The sequence below is a fragment of the Triticum dicoccoides genome, chromosome 4B (assembly GCF_002162155.2).
Source record: "Triticum dicoccoides isolate Atlit2015 ecotype Zavitan chromosome 4B, WEW_v2.0, whole genome shotgun sequence".
Taxonomy (NCBI): Eukaryota; Viridiplantae; Streptophyta; class Magnoliopsida; order Poales; family Poaceae; genus Triticum; species Triticum dicoccoides.
The window spans coordinates 210,293,293-210,306,102 of record NC_041387.1 but is presented as its reverse complement, the minus strand read 5'-3'; positions in this window follow the sequence as shown (position 1 = coordinate 210,306,102).

Sequence of the window (12,810 nt, the reverse complement as noted above, 5' to 3'; positions counted from 1 at the left end):
ACAATAACATGCTACACTACTCTAATGCAAGCAGTAGAGAGAAGAATAGGCGATATCTGGTGATCAAAGGGGGGGCTTGCCTGGTTGCTTTGGCAAGGAGGGGTCGTCGTCGACGTAGTCGTACTCAGGGGCATCAGCGTCGGTCTCGGGGTCTACCGGAGAAGAAGAGGGGGAAGAAACAGTAAATACATTGCAAACAGATGCATGACAAAGCAAACAGCGGTGATAGGTGTGCCCTAACGCAGTACTAGGTGATACCGGTAAAGGGGGAAACATCCGGGAAAGTATCCCCGGTGTTTCACGTTTTTGGACAATGAACCGGAGGGGGAAAGTGGTGTGTTCGCTATGCTAGGGATGTGTGGACGGCGAACGGGCTGTGTATTCGGATTCGTCTCGTCGTTCTAAGCAACTTTCATGTACTAAGTATTTTCATCCGAGTTACAGATTATTTTATATGATTTATTGAAGTTTAAATGTTTTCTAGATTTTATTTAATTCGAAAATAAAACAGTAAATACTTTTGTCACCTAGTGTTACACTAGCCTATGAGTATGCCAGTGGGGCCAGTGGGTTTGGGTTGATCCAGTCAAAGGTTGACTAATCAACATATGAATAGTCTAAGTGGGTCCCATGTGTCATTGTCTTATACATAGATGATTTTAGTTGTTTTATTTAGGCAGCAGGGCCAGCATCACTGACTATTAGTAGTAGGATAGCACTAACAACGATTAGCTTTTAATCTAATTAGTCCCCCATATGGTGTAGCACTAGCTAGCCATTGTGTGGCTGTACGTGAAGCTCACGCACAAGCACACACGAACGGCGCTGGTGGCCATGGCCAAGCAGCATCAGCAGCAACTAACGGCTGCAGTAGAGCAGCAGTAGCAATTAGCAGCAGCGGCAGCACAGCATCAAGAAGCAGTAGCAGTTTCGAGCAGCAGCATCAAGAAGCAGTAGCAGTTTCGAGCAGCACGCAGCAACGGCACAGTAGGCAGAGCGGGCGAGCGGCCAGAGTTTGCCGTACGAACGACGGCCGGCGGCGGTGCACGGCGCGGCGACGACCAAACGGGAGCCTCCAGTGGCCATTTGAGGCGTGGCTTGAACCTACGGGTTCAGCTTGCAGCCGCGCATCTAATGGCGCAAGCGGCCGAGGCAGGGGATGGCTGGAGCGGTGCCTACGCACGAGCCCGACAGCAGCCGAAGCTCGGCCTTGCGGCGACGGCGCCAGGGACGGCCAAATCAAGCAAGTGGATAAGGGGAAACGGACGGCGGCAACTAGTAACAGTAGTAGCGCAGCAGTGGTAGCGGCGCAGGAGTAGCAGCTGCTGCGGGCGCAGGGGGCAGGGTGGGTCGCGCGCGGAGGGCTAAGCAGGGCGGCCATAGCGTGCGGGAGCGCGCCCATGAGCGCGTACGGTCGAGGTGAGCGCGAGATCGGCCATGGCGGCGTATGGCATTAATCGGCGACGGGAGCAGAGGGTAACCGAGGGGGAAGCGGAGGGGGGTCGACGGGGAGCTCACAGGGGTCTGTAGAGGTGCACAACGAGCTCGGGGAGGGCTCGACGGCGATGTTTTCCGGCGATGTTGACGGTGATGCAGAGGAGGAAGACAACCCGATCCCGACACGGAGATGGCTCCCGGGTCGCATTCGTTGGCGTGGAGGACGTAGTCGAGCACTGCGGAGCGGCTGGATACCTCGGCGGGGCGCGAGGACGACGAAGAGCGCGTGGGCGACGAAGGCTACGGCGACGGCGGCTCGGGTCGTGGCGGGGGGCGAAAGAGGCGGCGCGAGGAGGGAGATGTGAGGGGCTAGGGTTTGTCGACGGGGTAGGGGACGAACTTATCCCCCTTGGGGATGCACTGGATTGCCCGACACGGCGACAACGGCGGCCGTTCAGGCGTGGATGGCCACCACGATCTCCTGCTCACTGTAGCGAAAGCTAGCAGGAGAGGTGGGGTGGGCTGGGCCTCTTACAGTGCGTGCGGGGGTGCGGGGCACTGTGGCACTAGGCCCAGTAGCACAGTAGGTGTTGGGCCTTTTCTTCTTCTTTTTATTTTGTTTTGTTTTCTGTTTTTTGTCCTTTCCTTTTATTTTACATTTCTTTACTATTTTATTTAGTTACACCTATTTTTAGTTTTCATAAATACAAAACAAAGTCCTAAAATATGGTTATAATATATCCCACTACCCCAAGAAGTTTGGAGCCGTAATAAATACTTGATACATTTTTATTATTTAAAAGGTATTCAAATATTTGTTTTAGCTGGAGTTTTATTTATTTTAGTGCATTTAACTACTTTATGATGGTGTGGTTTCTCCACCAATGTTTAGTATGGATTATTTGTCTCAATCCGAACATTTTAGTTTTAATGTTTCAAAACTTTTATTGCTTAAGTTGAATTTGAATTTTGAATCCGAACGGGATTGAATCATCGCGAGATTAATAACAATAATCATGGTGACGTGACATCGTTAGCGGAGATTACTGTAGCTTAATTATCCGGGCGTCACAATTCTCCTCCACTACAAGAAATCTCGTCCCGAGATTTAAGCGGTGGAGTAAGGGGGAAATAGTGCTGGTAGCGAAAGCCTAACGAGTCTCCTCGATCTTGGCTGCCCTTTCGAAGAGGTTGATCCCTTTCGTTGATGTATTCATTTCTCTACTTCAAGTCACCATGATCAAGTCGTCATCCTTTCTTCGGTATCTCCATCGTCCTACGAACGCGACCAAGGGGGGGGGGGGAAACTCCGTAAGAACGCATCTCCACAAAGCTGGGCATCTGACGGTGAACTCAACGGGAAATACACGAGGTACCCCACGAGTTGTATTTCAGTGAATTCGTTGAGTGCAATATACGATGGTACCAAAGTTTCAAACGGGTAGGCAATCATTCGATGACTAGACAGAAGCTGGAATGGGGGTTTGAACAACGAGAATAACATGGTGTTTGATTCCAGGATGAATAATGGTATAGAATATAGCTCGTGAATCACGTACGAAGCCAGGTGCAAAGGATACATTAGAATCCGGGTTGTAAAGAAGAGTCAGGTTTCGATCGAGTGGACCTGTGGGTTATGGGCCCACCATGTGGGTTGAAAGTAGGAAGGGTGGTGACATCTTGCACAGCTGCGACAGGGAGGCATGTCAGTGGATAGCTTGTCATCTATGTCGGCAACAATGTCGGTACCAAGGTCGGGGAATGAAGAGAACCATTTTCCTGCTCGTTGAATGAGGCGGACCAATTGGCAAAGTTCTCACCCATCAGTGGTTACCGGAATGTCATCAATAATAGTAATAGGGTCTTACAGACAGAGTGGTACAACAAGGTGCTTACCTAAGCAGGGAATTATCTCTGCTTAGTGAAGCCAGATTCAGGAAAGGTTAAACAAAAGAATGGAAAGGAAAACGCGATTATTAGATTAAACAGAACAATGGAAAGGAAAATTGTGATTACACACAATTATTAGGAGTACATCCTTCCCATGGTCAAGCAGAACATGGCATACAGGGTAGGAAAGCAAGTACCCAACCATTCAGATAAAGAGGCAAGGATTAATCAAGATGTTTGGATAACTGACCAAGAAACATTTAGCATTGCGCCTCCCATGTTCTTGTTGATGAGCGGGGTATCATAGTCATGCTTCGAGGTAGCAATGATATGGTGTTTCAATCAAGGGCCGGACTTTGGATACACAATTAATCCATCGGGAGCAACTTATAAAATAAGTCCTACAATTTCCTCTAGGAAGAATGGTTATCCTTGCAAAGGAATTTATAATGATAGGTCCTCCAGCCAGGGGGTGCTGGGCATGACATCATATTACCGGGTCATCAAAGGACCAACATTATAACTCCTGGAATGTTGTCCCAACCATCATATCTGACCGAGATTCAGATCCGATTGGTGTCATGATACCTTAGACTCAGGATGTCCGAGAAGAAAAGGTGCGACACAAATCGACGAAATGACATTGCAAGATTCTCGGGAAATGAACCATAGAAGCGAGTCCCGAAACAAGAGTTCATCAATAAACCAAGGAGAGGATGAGGAGGTGGCTGATGGACTCAGCGACAATTCATCAAGATTTCCAAAAAGATGGATTCCACAGTTATGTAAACCAGGAGATAACATTTGTCAGATCAAATGATATAATGATGTATGCTCGAGGAAAACATACACCATTAAACACTGGTTGAAAGGTGCACCCGAAATATGGGCTTAGGGAGCACGATCAATGTTTGAATGATGATTCAATAAGCAATAGACTTAGATTGAAGCTATCGACCATTAACGTCAAAGAAATAAGGTTGCTAGAGTTTTTGAATTTTACACATCACAGACCATTTGTCGGTATTTCGGTTAGAAACAACACGAGAAAGAATGTCGATGGTGAGAAGTACCACTATACCAAGAATTCTTAAGAGGTGGTGAAATTCTCGCTACATTCTTGACATAATAGATGGCAACACTTCAAGGTAGAACATAACATAAGTTGGGTAGCAAGGAACTCGAGGTACTCCCTCCGGTCCTTTTTACTCTGCATATTAGGTTTGTCTGAAGTCAATCTCATCCAACTTTGACCAAGTTTATATAAAAAATTATTGACATTTACATAACAACACCAACATCATTAGATTCATCTCGGAATATATTTTCATATTATATTTATTAGATATTATAGATGCTAATAATTTCTAATATAAATTTGGTCAAACTTAGCTAAGTTTGACTTTCGGCAAATCCAATGTGCAGAGTAAAAAGGACCGGAGGGAGTACAACACAGAACAAGAACAAGTTTGTGTTGGAGGGAAGGCAATAATGTTGTCGATGATAACACAATTCATCGAGGGGCAAGGATGGTATTTCTCAACATGAATTCGAACCATATCCTTGAAGAGCTCAGAATGTTGATGATGATTACGACAAATTTTTGCCGAAAGGTTTCATGAAGATGTAATCGATCAGCGACGACATCAAGCAAAAGCAATGGTGAAGCGAAGGGTTATTGGAACCACGGACATGACAAACTTGGAATCAAGCTTGATGTTCGAGCTGAAATGATAAGACAAGGAACATCAACATAAGCTTAGCTCATCGTCGAAAATTGTGCTCCGAGAAGAAGGACCAGGTAGCACAGTTATAATTAGCACGATAATGATGTAGCCGATCAGGCTAGGAATGACTTGATGGAGTATTAAACTTCTCAACAACAAAGTATTGGAAGTACTGAATCACAGTGTTGATTTGATTCACAAATCGGTGTTCCCGGTTGACGACAACCCAGAACCCATGGAGTGACTATGACGGGGAAAGGTACTACTTCATCAGAAATTCATAAGATGTAGTGTAATGGGTTGATATCCTCGAGATACCATGGGGTAATACTCGAAGGTAGATCAAAAATAGAGGTTGGGAAGGCGTACTGATTTGAAGAAATCAAGTACTTTAACTTGTCTAAGAAAAGGAATTAATGAATAATAATATGGTCGAAACCATGATTGCAAAGGACAAAATCATAGATACAAGTTCAAATTATGCCAAGTGAATAATTATTTGTTACGAGAAGCTATCATGATAAGCTCAACATTGTTTCCATGGGCATGAACACAAAGTTCAAGGTCGACTCCCACTTCTCCAAATGTATAACCTTTCATTCACCTCTCACTTTCGAAGAAGTTGTAGTGTTGAAATTTTATCTAGCAAAACACCAGAAGAGTATGACTCGTGAAAACTTTCGAGTTCACACATATTAAGGAAGGCATAGGTTCAACCCGTCAGGGTATCGTGGAAACATATACCATAAGCTTCAATAGTAAATACCACCAGCTCGAAAATAGAGCATGGTTGAGAAAACAGAGGATACAATTTACCAAAGGCTTTATATATCCGTAGAAAGGCTCACAAGGTTATTTGAATATGAAGGACACTGTCGGATAAAATCCAATAAAGGATCTGGTGGCCACAAAGGTTCTGGTGTGAGTATCGGCACACAACCAGAGGAAGAAAGAATGCAAGGAGATCAGTTTATAAGAACAACTGACTAATTCAAAGCTCAAATGCAATGGTTATGATTTACAAATCAAGGGATCAGAAGCAAAGCACTCTGATTAAGGATGGGTAAGTTGAGTAGACTTAGGAGTACGATCCACGGCAATTTGATTGCTTGAGAACCAACTCCTGTTCAAAATGACGTCTGAGTTGGAAGGGCGAATTCTAGGATTCATTGAGGATTGTGAGCAAGCGCAACATATTGAATCAACGGACTGAAAGTGATAATGAAAAAGGATACCAATAAGATTACTAGATTATGGGATCAACCATAATGTAAGCAAGCAAGAATTTCAAGAGCAATAGGCTGCTCAAGATTTCCCGGAAGATCAAAAATTGTATTTCGAAGACTTTTCTGAAATACATGAATCAATTAGGGATTAACGGAACTCGCTAAGTGCGAGAAATTACCCGCAGGGGTATTCATGTGGCAAGGAACTGCAAGGCAGTAGCTCAAAGGATTCTCTGAACAACGAAGAGCAGTTCAGGGCATCTTGTAAATAACAAGATCAATGGGATTAACTGCAAGAATGGCAAGTGTATGCAGTTATCCATAAGGATATAACAATGGTAGGGGATAGCAAAAAGTGGTGAGCATAAAGTCTTGAGAGAACATCGAAGAGTATCTTCGGAATCCTTCGGTGAACCAAGCAATCATCTGGAGTGAGGGACTCTCCGGGAGGAAGTAAGTACGAGAACCTAGAGTTAGCGTTGCTAAAATCATTTAACTAGAATAGAAGAGAGATCAGAATCCCGGAGTATAGATGAGGAATAAAAGATCCTAATACCTCCCAATTGGCAACATGGGCCCATGGGCCGCACAACCAAGTTAGTAAAATAATTTGCATCGACTAGACTCAACTTCGGCAAAGGAGTTGAAAAGGGGGATTCCTACAGGCAGTCGGCTCTGATACCAACTTGTGACGCCCCAGATTCAATCATACACTAATCATGCACACAAACGTGTACGATCAAGATCAGGGACTCACGGGAAGATATCGCAACACAACTCTAAAACATAAATAAGTCATACAAGCATCATAATACAAGCCAGGGGCCTCGAGGGCTCGAATACAAGTGCTCGATCATAGACGAGTCAGCGGAAGCAACAATATCTGAGTACAGACATAAGTTAAACAAGTTTGTCTTAAGAAGGCTAACACAAACTGGGATACAGATCGAAAGAGGCGCAGGCCTCCTACCTGGGATCCTCCTAACTACTCCTGGTCGTCGTCAGTGGCCTGCACGTAGTAGTAGGCACCTCAAGTGTAGTAGGAGTCGTCGTCGAAGGTGGCGTCTGGCTCCTGGGCTCCGACATCTGGTTGCGACAACCAGGTAGAAGAGGGAAAAGGGGGAAAAGAGGGAGCAAAGCAACCGTGAGTACTCATCCAAAGTACTCGCAAGCAAGGATCTACACTACATATGCATGGGTATATGTGTAAAGAGGCAATATCGGTGGACTGAACTGCAGAATGCCAAAATAAGAGGGGGATAGCTAGTCCTATCGAAGACTACGCTTCTGGCAGCCTCCGTCTTGCAGCATGTAGAAGAGCGTAGATTGAAGTCCTCCAAGTAGCATCGCATAGCATAATCCTACCCGGCGATCCTCCCCTCGTCGCCCTGTGGAAAAGCGATCACCAGGTTGTCTGTGGAACTTGTCTGGGTGTGTTTTATTAAGTATCCGGTTCTAGTTGTCATAAGGTCAAGGTACAACTCTGGGTCATCCTTTTACCAAGGAACAAGGCTATTCGAATAGATAAACTTCCCTGCAGGGGTGCACCACATAACCCAACACGCTCGATCCCATTTGGCCGGACACACTTTCCTGGGTCATGCCCGGCCTCGAAAGATCAACACGTCGCAGCCCCACCTAGGCACAACAGAGAGGTCAGCACACCGGTCTAAATCCTATGGCGCAGGGGTCTGGGCTCATCGCCCTTTGCACACCTGCACGTTGCGTGGGTGGCCGGAAGCAGAACTAGCCCCCTTAATACAAGAGTAGGCTTACGTTCCAATCCTGCGCGCGCCGCTCAGTCACTGACGTCTAGAAGGCTTCGGCTGATACCACAACGTCGAGTGCCCATATCTTTCCCACGTAGTTGGTTAGTGCGTATAGGCCAGTGGCCAGACTCAGATCAAATACCAAGATCTCGTTAAGCGTGTTATTATGAAGCAACCGCGAACGTCGACCAGGGCCAGGCCCACCTCTCGCCTAGGTGGTCTCAACATGCCCTGTTGCTCTGCCACAAAGTAACAGTCGGGGGCCGTCGGGAACCCAGGCCCACCTCTACCGGGATGGAGCCACCTGTCCTTCCAGCCCTGGTTGGTGTCAATTTCTTCAATCAAGATACTACAATAATAGGTCTTCCGGCTGGGTGTGTTGGCCATGATATCCACTTAAACGGTTATCGAGGGACCAATATTATAGTTCTTGGGAAATGTTCCAACCATCATATCTGCCTGAGATTCAGACCTGGTTGGTGTCAGAATATTCCAGACTCATCGAGTCTAGGAAGAAAAATGAAAGTTTGCAACATAAATCGACGAGATGACGTTGCGAGATTCTCGGGGAATGAACTACGATAGTAAGCTCCAAAACATGAGCTGGTTCTGCTACAAACATGCGAACACGCTGTCCCAGACAAACATGACCACGTGGTAGTCTTATAATAAAACACTACCGAGTTCAGGTGGGGAACCATCAACGAGGATATCAAAATCCTTGCAGAAGGCATGCTCTTAAGAAGGAACTTCTTCTCCTTGAACAAATCAATCAGTGGCTTGGTGTGCTCGGAACACATATGGAATGAAGGTTGCAAGTCTCCAAACCATAGAATACTTTGCACATATGCATGACTGACTTGGGATGATTCCAGAGGAAGCAAAACTAACTTTCTCAAATTCACGGCGGCAACTTTCACCAAATGCACGTGTATAAGAGGAAGTCACTCCTTTCATCAAACAAATACTTCATGAGCTAGCATGAAGAAAATGCTTCAAAAGTTTCCAACACTAACTTGTTGTCCAACAAGACCATGGAGGAGATAAGGATGTTGTCAATGGGCTCAACAACAATTCATCTGGGTTTTCTTTTAAAAGGAATTCCATAGTTAAGTGAACAAGTGATAGCATTGGTCAGACCAAAGATGTAAGGGTGTATGCTCGAGGGATCAACCACGAGTAAGACAACATTACGAGCATCGTTGGTACTGATTTGATTTGACGATAGCCCACACTCAAATCAAAGGATTGATAAGACAATAGGTCCAGCAACTGATCATAGGGACCAATCGATGAAGATATCATCGTTCTTCAACACACACTACACCAGAATATCCCTTTGGAACGAACTAAGTCAGGCAAGCTTTTATCTTCCAACTCTCCAAGTTGTTGTCTAGCTTAACCAACTAGCTCCGGGATATCCAACACAGATTCTTGGAGAAAGGGTGGTTCACAAGAAACCAACTTGATCACGAGCCCAACATAACAGTCAGGAAATAACCCGGTAACGCTTCCAAGAAGATACTTGGAAAGTCACGAACCACCGGTATGTTACTAAGCTCGTGAACAATCTTGCCTTTCAGGGCAAGACGATATGATCAAATGAGCGAGGACTTGACAAAATCCTAACTCATCAATCGAAATGTGCACCAGGAAGATGGACAAGGTAGCACGATAAATCTTAGAATGATGATTCAAGAACAAACACATTAAGAATGAGGTTATTGTCCATTTAACTACCAAGCAACAAGGTTGCTAGGAGTATTGATTTCACACATCACGATTCACTTGTCGACATTCCGGTTATAACCACACGGAACCGAGGAATGAGTAATGATGGCGAGAAGTATCACTGTACCAAGAGTTCATAGGATGGTGTGCAATTCCTATAACAATCCCGATATAAAAGATGGTAATACTCCAAGGTAGAACAGAGCAAAAGCTGGATTAGCAATTTGTTCTGCGGAGCACAACTTCTTTGACCCAATCCTGGATATGGAAGAGGTACTGGAGTTTGTTTCTCCTAGTCATTCCGTGATAGAATGGCTTGACGGACCACAAGAGTAATAGGCATCGATAAACGAACGCACACATACTCTTGACTATCAATTGATAGACGAAGGTCAGTAGACAACTAAAGAGGGACAACTCAAAGGAACATATAACTTTCTGAGTTGTGGATGCATAGATTTGTATGTCGAACCAAGTTCAACATAATTCTTCCAGATAACCCATGCAGAAAGGTTGAGCTGACAGAGTCACAATATAGCATGGAGAACTCATCGAGAGCACTCTTGTTGACATCTTTTGGTTCAGAAGAACTCCTGCCAAGAATGGTTCATGGTAATTGGAAGAAGGATGTACCACGAACCTCGAGAACTATCGCAAAGGTTACTAATATCCTAAAGGAACTAGCAAACACTATCAACATGAGGTAAGTAGAGTGAATCTCGGGTTCAAAACCCAGGAGTAGAATACCTACTACTAAGTAGCATCACGGAATGCTTTCGAGAATAAAGGCCAGAATCATCACGCTAGGACACAAATCATGGCTAGACCACTAGATGATCCCCTAAGACACCTAGGGTCATAATAATAATTCCAACATAAATGTCAAGGCAATAGAATACCTCAGCTCAACAATTAGTGTGATTGAGCTGGCATAAAGGAACATTGAAACCAGAGGGAAAGGATTTTGCAAATGCATCAGACTATTTAGAAACCTGGGATGACTCGGACAGCATAACGACTGTAAATGCTCAGAAAAGATTTGAGACATACTACAAAATGGTGGCATAACCACTCAGAAGCACAATATCAAGGTTCCGAGATCAACAATTAACATACGGAAGTAGTAGGAACTGAACTGAGACTTAAATCCAACAATCTTATAAGTCTACTGATTAGTAACACGTGATCCTGATAGAAAGAAGAGATAGCCTAGTTCTTAATCCCCGTAGGAAAGATAAGATGACTCAGATCAGAAGGGCATAAGGTATAAGGAGTAAAAGAGCCTTACGTTCCATCCCACAATCAATTCCCTTATATAACTAAAGAATTTCTAGACTCAACTTCGACCAGTTTGGCTTGGTAAACCTACAGGCAGTCAAGCTCTGATACCAACGCTGTTAGGACCCCGACTCAATGCCACATCGATCTAGCATGTAACACCTCATATCACTTTGCGGCCTCACGCACGGTATTCCCACGGGTGTCGCCTTACCTTTGCCCGGGACCGTTTGCGTCTTTTGGCACACGTATATGATGGTGTCGCTAGCATCCATATGATAAGGAGCCCGGGCTGACATGGCTAGTCGTAAACCCGAAGTGGCACAAACTTACAGGGACAGGCATCCATGACCCAACATCGAACGTGTCGGTCATCAGCGAGTGAATCCAGGCTGTAGCACTGGGCTAGCAGGACTCCGGTGAACCGGGCTGTAGCGGGCTAACAGGACTCCGGTATTCATCGCGTGACATTTCCCCGAAGGGACAGACACAGGAACGAAGAAGGACACATGCCGGCCAGCCTAAGTGTTCCGGAGCAGTGGCAAGCTACCATGGCTCAGTGGAAACACTAGGAGACATTTCCCGGTAAGAGAGGCTACTAAGGATAAACAACTAGATAGTCAGATCCCACACATACCAAGCATTTCAATAACATACACACAATATGCTCGATATGTGCAAACACAACATGGCATCACAACATGACTCTACAACTCAAGTATTTATATTCAATAGGCTCCGAGGAGCGAGATATTACAATCATGGGTCTCATGACCCAACACTCAGAGCATACAAGTCAAAGCACAAGCGGAAGCTATCATGTCTGAGTACAGACATCTATAAATGAAAAAGGCTAAGAAGCCTGACTATCTACCAGATCCTGCCGAGGGCACAAGATCGTAGCTGAGGTAACAAGCTAAATGTCGAAGTCCACGCGGTATTACTAGCGAGACCGAAGTCTCTCTGCAAAAACATAAATTAAGCAACGTGAGTACAAATGTACCCAGCAAGACTTACATCAGATCTAACTACATATGCATCATTATCGACAAGGGGATGGTGGAGTTTGACTGCAGCAAGCCAGCTTTGACTCAGTGGCTATCCTGAACTACGACTGCAAGTAACTCTTTTGAGGTGGCGCACACGAGTCCACATATTCACCAACCAATACACCACTATGGATTCGCTCCCGTCTCCCTACGAGAACGCCATCCATAGCACTCACGCTTATCTTGCGTATTTTAGAGTATCCACTTTCACTTGTCTATGAACTATGCAAGGGGTCCAAGTTTCCATATCCGAGGAATCTGGCTATTCGAATAGATAATGATAACCCTGCAGGGGTGTACTTCTTCACACATGCTTTCGCCACTTATCGCCCTGTACACGTCATGTACCTCGGCAACCTTCAAGCGGAAGCCGGGCGAGGGAGTCGGCCACGACCTGACTAACCGAACAAGTCTCTAGTCCAGGTTTATCGCCTATTCGGGTTCCATCCGCAAGGAGATCCGGCCGGGGTGTCGCTCACGGCCCCAAACGATGTGTGCAGGGTTCCCAAGCCCACCTCGACGGGTGGATGTACGCTTGGTACACCGTGCCACTGTGCCTAGTCTGTCCCAAGCCCACCTGTACCGGGTGCCACTTGGTAGACTACTAACACTACCTACAAACACCAGAAACTAGTTGCAACTCCTGGACAGAGATCATGTTGATTAATAAGTCGAGAGGGGTCGAGTTACCGGAACCCAATGT